A 9,094-nucleotide genomic window follows, 5' to 3' on the forward strand; every position below is an offset into this window, starting at 1 on the left:
GCGGAGGAGGGGCAGCGGCGCCAGGGACCCGGGGCCCTCGGAGGGGAGCGGCCGCGGCGGGCGGGCGGGCGGGCGGCTCCGGGACGCCCGGCCCGCTGACCCGTACTCGGGCGCCGCCGCTGGGGGAGAGCCAGAGCCCACAGGGGCTCGCGCAGGGTAGCAGGGGGGGGGGGGGGGTGGGGGGGCGAGGGCGGCAACTCAGGCTTCTCTGCTCTGCCTCCCGGCCCACCGGGCCCGGGCCTCTCGAGCCCTCCCTCTTCCCCAGCTGCCTGTGGCGAGGGCACAGGGCTCGCCTCCTTGCCCACGGGAGGAGACAGGAGGCTTCAAGGGCACTCCCGCCCCCAGACCAGCGGTCTAGCGACCTGGAACCCATCTCGCGGCCATGTGGCCTTCAGCACCTCACTTCACCTCTCTGGCCTCAGTTTCTCCTTGTGTAAAGCAACCGGGTTGGAGAGGCATGGTTTCTGAGGTCCCTTTCAGCTCTGGAGGGCTGGGATTGTCCATCTTGACGGTGTGAGTGGGACTAAGATAGGCAGGGAGCTACGTTCGCCCTGGAGGAGGAAGGAGGATGAGTTGGGAGGCAGGCAGCCTGGCCTCCAAAAGGGAAGGTCCCTGTGGGAATCCCCTCACTATCTGAGGGCCTGGTTTAGGGTCACGTGTTTGCTAGAGGATGAGAGAAGGAACAGGAAGGAACGTGCAGACTTGACTGGAAAATCCAGCTGGACAGGAGACAGCTCCTGGCTGCGCCTCCCACCGGGGCTGGAGGCCGGCTTGGCCCTGGCCCGGCATCACATGCCCTGCTGTCCGGTCGCCCCATCCAGGGCCGCAGCTGCCACCCGGATGGGAGCCCCTGAACACAGTGTCTAGTAAGCTTTGAGGCTTCACACGTGCTCCCAAGATCGTGTGGAAATGACCTTATCTTCAACTTAAATCCGTTTTTCCTATAGATTTACTGAATGAGTTTAAAGACACGAGTTCTTAATTTATGAGCTTGGCGGCAGCTTCCAACACATTAACCCGGAGGCCTTCAGGTCCTCCCCAGCCCACGCCTGTCCCCCTCTGCAAGAAGGGAGGCTCCCACAGGATGTCCAGATGGCTCAGAGAAGTACAGAAGATGGTCCGGTTGCAAGTGGCACAAATGCCCCTGCAAGTGGCTTAAAGATCAGCGCGCCTATAGAATATATAAATACGTGTGCCATTTGACACGTGCATCTGCCTCACGGATTCACCGTAAAGGTTGAATGCTAGGCAGCAGGAAGGGCAGGGGCGTGACGGGGCTCGGGCGCAGCGGGACTGTGCCGGCTGTCCCAAGATCAGGGACTTGAAGTACCACAGCAGCTCTTCTCCAAACATCTAGAGCAAGGGAATCCTTAGCAAACCACACAGAGCATTGGAGGAAGGTCTGCTGAGGCCCAGACCGCTTCACCCGGGCCTCTTTGGAAGAAGTGCCAATAGGTGCCTTGTGGGTGAAAGTGGGACGGCTGGCCCTTGGGTTGGGGGCTGAGGAAGGCTGAGAGGGGACAGACTGGGGAGGCTGCCTCGCGAATCTCTCTCTACCCAGAGAAGGCACTCCTTGGAAGAAAGACCCCATGACTTTGATGCAGAAGAGGGAGCGAGGGGGGTTGTTAACCTTGAGGGTGGGCCCCACCTCTGCGAGCCATCTCTTCCAGGCTGGGGACTCTGGACTAGGATCCCTGCTTGTCAGCCTCCAGGAGCTGTCCTTGAGGCACACACCTCTGAGCTTGATGGCCTTCCAGTGTCCCATTGCTCCGTGCTCAGCTATTCCCCTGGTCACCCCTGCCCAGAGTGACCTCTCACCTCTCTGGATTCCTCTGACTTTTGTTTTGGCTCTCAGCCCTCACAGCAGGAGGTCTGTAAAGCCCCGGGTGACGTGGGGCCTGTTGCCCAACCTCAGTGTTATTACCTGTGGAATGGAGATAATCACTGTAGATACTTCAGGGGGTGGGTGTGAGTCTCAAATGAGATTACAGAGCTCGAGAGGTACAATGGTGCCTGGACTTTAAACTCCAGCTTTAAATCCAGTCTGTCTGCTGGGGGTTTGGGGCAAGTTAACTTAAGCTTTCTGGGTCTCAGTTTTATTATCTGTGAGGGGAGATGAGAAGATTGGCACCTATTTCCTAGGACTGTTGGGAGAATAAACGAGAGAGCGCTTTGAGCTGTGCCTGGCACTTACTACGTGCCAGCTTTGTTGCTACAGGGCTGGGCATTGAGCTGTGTGGATAGGAAACCCCCATGAAATAACTTGAAAACAAACCCAAACACCCCAACCTGCCTCCTCTCATCGGGCCTTATCTCCGCAGTTAGCTAGCGCTGCATGTGGCGGGAGTTTGACACAGCTTTGTTGATTCACTATCCAAAAAGCTGCCAGATGCCGGTCTCTGTGTTTTTCTTACCCATTTTTCCCCTTTATGGTGGGGGGTGGCGGGGCGGTATCACCAACTCTGCTGGGAAACCGATGAAAGTCATGGATCCCCAGACAGGTGCTCAAGAAGCAAATACTCACAATATGTTGCACAGAATTTCAGGGGACTCCTAGACCGCCCGAGGGTGAGGGTGACAAGCCCCTCTTTAGATGATACACCCTCCACGTCTTGTTTGTTGGTCTTACTCCAACAAAACAAAAGCTGTTTCTCCTCCACTCATCAGTGCCCGGCACCTTGGCTTCCACCCTGGCTCTGGTCCCCCGGTTACCTCTCCCCAGGGCCCCTCGCTCAGAGCCTACATCAAGCCATGACCCTTGGCTAGGAGTTAAAAACAGCACCTGTTCAGCATTTGAGGGTTGAAAACGGGGTGTGGGGGGGAAGTGGGGGTGGGCAGGGGGCGGGGGGAAGAAAAGAAACAGAAGAAGCAGACTCAACGTAAAAAAAAAAAAAAAAAAAATCAGACAGAAGGAATCATCCTCCAAGCCAAACGCCGTAATTCACAGGGCTCTTATTCGCTGAGTGGGACTAAATGGTATTTATGACCAAGAGGCCCTGGGCTCACCCCAAGTTGAGCAATTCATTCAGTTGCCCAAACTCCGGCAGCAGGGAAGAGAGGCACGGGGCTGGGGAGATCAGACAGCTTGGAGGGGGAGATTTTATTGTTCACGACTCGTGTGATTCTTTATCTACTTAACGTTAAGTGTAGTTTCCGAATTTTAGTACATGTTTCTGGGAAGATGATGACCTCAAACAGTGTCTGTTCCCTTTAAGGTTAATTATGGGCTTGGAATTGGGTTCTATGCTGTGGGGCCCATTCATTCATTCATTCATTCATTCATTCATTCATCCAAGATTTATTAGGTGCTTTCCTTACACATGAGAAGCTGTTCTAGGCACTAGAGATACAGCAGTGAACACAGCAACAAAGGTCCCTGTCCTAATGAAGTTTACAGTTTTGGCAGGAAAGACAGATAACACAAAATAAACAACAGATACGTGTTGGATGGTAATGTGTACTGAGAAGAAAGACACAGCAGGCAGGGGCTAGACAGGGTGGCAGGGTGCTATTCTAGCTAGTGCTTAGGAAAGTCTTCTTTGAGCAGAGGCCTAGGGGACGAGGGACAGAGCCATGCAGAGGCCTGGGAGGGGGGTCCCAGGGCGGAAGGAAGGCCATCCACCAGGTTGGGTTGGGACAGCCCAGCATGACTGAGGACCCACAGGGTCAGTTCCCCCAGCTGGGGGTTTCTGGATGGCAAGGCTGGGATGTCCCCAGCCCTTTGGCGGAGCCTTTCCCAGGGCTACATAGGTCCTTCCTGGCTGCGTGCTTGGACCTCTCTTCCATGCTGAGAGCACCCCAAGGGCTGTTTCTTCCTCAGCCTTACCCCTCCCTGTTGTACCTACATTTTGCAGAGCCCAAGACTTTTGCTGAAAGCTGGATGGAGTTGGCGATATTTCAAGATGTTGACCTTAAGAAAGGCTATCCTGTTTGCTGTAGACTGAACGCGTGTGATTTGTGCCTTCTCGGAATTCGTATGTTGAAATCCTTACCCCCAGTGCAATGGTATTTGGAGGTGGGGCCTTTGGGAGGTGATTAAACCTTTGGGATGGGATTCGTGCCCCTATCAGGCACCCCAGACAGCCCCTCCGCCCCTTCTGCCATGTAAGGATGCTGTGAAAGAGAGCTGTCTATGAATCAGGACACAGGCTCTCACCAGAACCCAGCCAGGCTGGTGTCCCGACCTTGGACTTCCCAGCCTCCGGGACTGTGAGAAGTATTTTTGTTTAAGCAGCCTGAAGGGCCTAAGACCCTGTTAGAGGAAACAGAGGGGATAGAGAAACAAGGCACATGACACCGGCAGGAAACAGTCAGGTACGTCCAGAATGTGGGGCATTCTGTAACACAACTGGCCTGGCCTCTTAAAGAAAACAACCACACTGTAATAAAAAATAAAAGGATGGGAGGACTGGTCTAGATTCAAAGGAACATATAGTCAAATGGGATGCATACTCCTTGAGCAGACCCTGGTTTGAGCAGCCAAGCTATAAAAGACATTTTAGGGACACTCTGGGGAATTCAAATGGACTGGTTTTCAAATGGTATTTGTATATTATTGTTCGTTTTTTTAAGTGTGATAATAGTATTAAGGTCAGATGAGAATATCTCTGTATTTTGATATGATGTTGATGTGTGTGGCACGGACATGTGATGATATCCATAATTTATTCTGAAATTATTCACCCAAGTAAATAAGTAAATAAAATCTAAGATACCTAAGGTCTAGAATGGCTCAAGGGAGGGAATGAGATGCCCCAAGGGACATGGTCCACCTTCCTGGAGTTGGCTGGGCCCTAAATACTTGACAGACCCCAATGGGTGCACTTTCTGTGTCCCGGAAGGGAATGTGCACAGCACCTGGCGTTCAGTTGCTTAATCGGAGGTGAATGAGTGGATGGTCTCTGTGGGACTGAGTACTCGCCCCTTAACACCGACACCCCACCTACCCTTGACGCTCACCGCGGAACAATTAACAACATGAGCAGACTGTCAAGGGTCACGTTTTATGGAAATGCCTTGTGAGGTCTCTCTGGATGATTGCAGACGTCACTGCCATCTGCCTGCCCCCTCCCCGCTCCCGGAGCCCCTCCAGCATCTCCTGGCGGCCCCGGGCGGGGCGCTCAGTTATTTCTGGAGCCTCAACCTTCAGGTGGAGAGTACGCTGCTCATAATCACCAGGTCATGAACAGCTGGCCTGCCGGGCCTTAATTATTTCATCGAATCAGGGGCTGCATCCTAACAGCCTGTGTCTCAAAAGACTCCCAAGTCAGGCAAGGCACATCGTGGGCACCCAGTAGAACTTGATGCTGTTATCCTAAATAACAACAACAACAATAATCATAGCACCGAACATTTATTGAGCACTTAGTATTTCCGTGTGTCACGCTAAGTGTCTAACATGAGTTATGTCTTTAATTCTACTCAGAAGCCTGTTTGGGTCTTTTTCACGCTAATTCCTATCCCCATTTTGCAGACTGGTTCCTGGTCTCACAGTTAGGCAGTTCCAGGATTCAAACTCTGGTTGCCTCGTTCCCGCTTCTCTCCCAGGAGGGCCCTGGAAGACGTGGCCCTGGAAGACTGACTCAGGATTCCTTTGTCTTGGGGCTGCTGAATGCCTGAAGAAGCTTCCTAGGAAAGCCGTGAGCCACCAGGGCCCCAGGGACTCTAGTTACATTCTTCGTCCCCTACTGAGCTCCGTATTGAAGCAATTAGCTAAAACAATAGCTCGTGCCCCTTCTTTCACAGCCCTGCAAGTAAGTAGCACACCACAGGGCAATGAAAAGTCAAAAAGTCAGGCAGACCGACAAGTGTCACCTTTTACGGAAGTGCCAGGGAGGACCCTCTCCCCAGAAGTCTGCCCGTGAAGATTTGTGCCACCAGAGGCAGCCGCTCCCCTTCAGCTGGGAAAACAACCCTGTTTTCAAGCACCTTGGGCTTTCTTGTCAGTCATTAGGGAAAGGCATTCCTGGCGGGTCCCCACTAGCATCTGAGCTGGGACCGACCACCGGTTTTCACCCTTGCTCCTCGCCCGGGACCGATGGCCCATCCATCTCCTGGTTGGCTGCAGCTGATATTAGATAAATACCGGTTGTCACCAGTGGGCTCTGCCCAGATTTTCCACCCCTGAATGCATCCTTTCAATAGGTGTTCGGTGACACAGGGCCCATGAGGTCCTGCCTGCTTCACAGATGTTAGGTTCCAGCCACAAAACCAAAAAAAATCTGGGGTGGGAAAGAAGAGTCCAGATTTCACTGAAAATGAAGCTTTCCAGAGCTGCTGACTAAGGACTTCTCCTTCCAAACATCTGAAACAGCAAACAGATTGTAAATTAAGAGGGAGTTACAAGATAGTAGCTGCAGGGAAGCTCGTCCCTGTTTTCTGGGTTGTAGCTGCTGCTACAGAGCCGAGCCCGGACCTGGGCAGCCGAGAAAGGGGATTACACAGGGCAGAGGGTCTGAGCGCCCGAGGGCCCGCCACAAGTAAGAGGTGGCTGCCCAAAGAGTTCTGGCCTCTTCTCTGAGCCAAGGGAGAGCAGTTTATTCTGACGAGAAGTGGAAGGAACACTGGTCTGGGTCGTTCTCTGGAGCCAATGAATTAGTGACTCCCACCCAGATCAGAGTTCAGACTCCCGAGGCAACTCAGCAAAAATAAAGTGAAACAAATTGTAACCCCATCAAGATGATGCTTCCCCGGACCAGAGCACGGAGGGAGGAGTTACACGGTCTTTGGGCCACACTTCTCTCCTCCCACAGAGTGAAAATACTGATTTTGGGAAAATGTCTGCATTCAGTGGAGGCTTGAATCTATAATGACAGGAGAGCCCCCGGGATAGCTTGATCTGGGAGCAGTCTTGCTGGATGTGGGGTCCTGGGGCCAGATGGGAGCCTGGGCCCAGAACCACAGAGTCAGGAGCCAGTCTCCCCACCATGCCCGAACGGCCGCCAGCTCTAGCACGGAAGTCCTGCCTCGGATAACCGGAAAGAAGAAAAGGGGTGGGGTAAAGGGGGTGTGGAAAGCTGACGGAGGCTGGGCAGGTTTCAACCTGGAGCATGCCTTCAGGCATCCTCGCCTTGTCACTGGAGTGTAATGACTGTCAGGGTGACACCCCCTTTCCGGATATCCAGCTTTATCTGAGGATCCAACAGTCTGGTCATCTGAGTGCCTCTGAGCCATGTCGCGCCTTGCTCAGGGACCGAGAGGCATTTTACTGATTCCCCATAACCATCTGCACAGGGCACCCTCTGGGAAACGGTCAGGGTGATTCTAGGCTTGGGAGTCTCCTATAGAGCCGTGTACTTTTCAGCCAGGGGCTGCTGGTGGTGTAGGCTACAGAGTTGTGCCCCAGGAGTGGCCGAGTTCCCTGTATGTCCAGCCCCTACTTGCTGCTTGCCCAAGGCAGGGACTGAGGCAAAAACAAACCAAAACAAATAGCTTTTGGCAAAATGGAAGCCCTGTGGGGGTTGTGCTGATGTTTGGGGGTTGTTTCAGAGCCTGGAGGATTGAGTCAGTGATCAATAGAATAGGGTTTGTTTTGGAAAAATTCAGATGGGGCTAGAGGTGGGGTTCACAGTATTTGCAGGCAAAGGCAAAACACAGATTCTGGAAGGATCCCTATCCATTTCACTGGGAGGCTTATGCATAAACTGGTTTAGGAAGCAAACAAGGTGACAGTTTGCCTATGTGTCAGGCGCTGTGACAGGGAACAGGGGGACAAATCTGGGCCAGACCCCGTCCCTGCCCTCAAGATGCTTGCAGCCTGAGGGAGAAAGAGGAGCAAATCTGTCGTCATAAAGCAAGGCGACAGGTGCTGTAACAACCCTCATCGTGCCAAGAGGCTGATACTCTCTGGGTGAGCATTCAGACTCTGGGATCAGATAGACTTGGGTTCTAGACTCTTCTGCTTCCTGGCTGAGTGACCTCGGGGAAGCCACATCATGTTCCAAGTCTTGGTTTCCTCACCAGTAAATTGGAGCAGACTATAGTTCAGGTACTTCTCAGGGTTACCGGGAGGACTCAGGGAGGGAATGTGTGCGAAGCCCCATGTCTGGCACTCAGGAATGCTCTTAATCAATGTAAACTAGCTTTATTACGAGTGTGGTATTATCAGAGAGGCTTGCCAAACACCCTGCAAGCTGGAGAGCGGCAGTGTCTGGGGAGGCGGGGCCTGGGGGCATCCAGAAGAGCTCCCGGAGGAAGGGGTGCTGGCCGGCTAGTGAGAAAGAGCATTCCTGGGGTCCAGGTGCTGTGCCACATTCACACATATCATGTGAAGATTTGCAATACTCTCCTCAGCGGTGGGCCAGGCCAAAGGGTTAGACTGAAACAGCGGATACTGAAACATAACGCCCTGGAGGTCAGGCTGACTCTGACTTACAGTCAGGAACACAACCACGGGAGGCTATGGGGACTTAGGTTTTCGCTCAGTAGAAGTCTTAACAGTCAGTGCTGGCCGTCAAAGCAAGCGTGTTCGAGGGCTGTCTTGTGAGATTGAGCTCACTTGAGGTCCTTGCACATCTTCCGGCAAAGGCCGGACTGGCCACCCCTTCAGAGGGGAGCTGCAGGAGGGTATAAATGAAAAGGCCCGGAGTTAGGAACACTGGCTTCATTCCGGTCCTGCCTCTAGTTATTGATGGATGATGTTGTGCAAGTCAGTTTCCTTGTGTGGACTTAGCACTTCCTCAGCTCAGAGAATTGAATCATCCTTGGCTTTTTCAACTTGTGAAATCTGCGACACCTCCCCCCTGCCCTCAGTACATAGGTCCGATGAGCTACTAATGGACATCCCTGTCACCACAGAGGCTAGCCCTCCTGGGGCGCTGCGGGGCTCCTGGGAGTGGTTTACAGGGGCTGGACTGGCTGATCTTCCAGCCCTAAAATTCTATCATTCTCTACGGCTTCTTCCTACCTTACTTTTCATGTCTGTAGACTCCAATCCCTCATTTTATGCAAGAAGTACCTGAGTCTTAGAAAAGGGATTTATCCAAGATCTTACAGCTGATTAGTGGAGAACTGTATTTAGAACACACAACTCCTGGCCTAATCCCTTCTACCTCTGCAGGCGGCTCCCTACCGCCATCCATGATTTGTCTTAGCA

This window comes from Herpailurus yagouaroundi, unplaced genomic scaffold, assembly GCF_014898765.1.
Source record: "Herpailurus yagouaroundi ecotype Mexico unplaced genomic scaffold, PumYag 221, whole genome shotgun sequence".
In the NCBI taxonomy this organism is placed as follows: domain Eukaryota; kingdom Metazoa; phylum Chordata; class Mammalia; order Carnivora; family Felidae; genus Herpailurus; species Herpailurus yagouaroundi.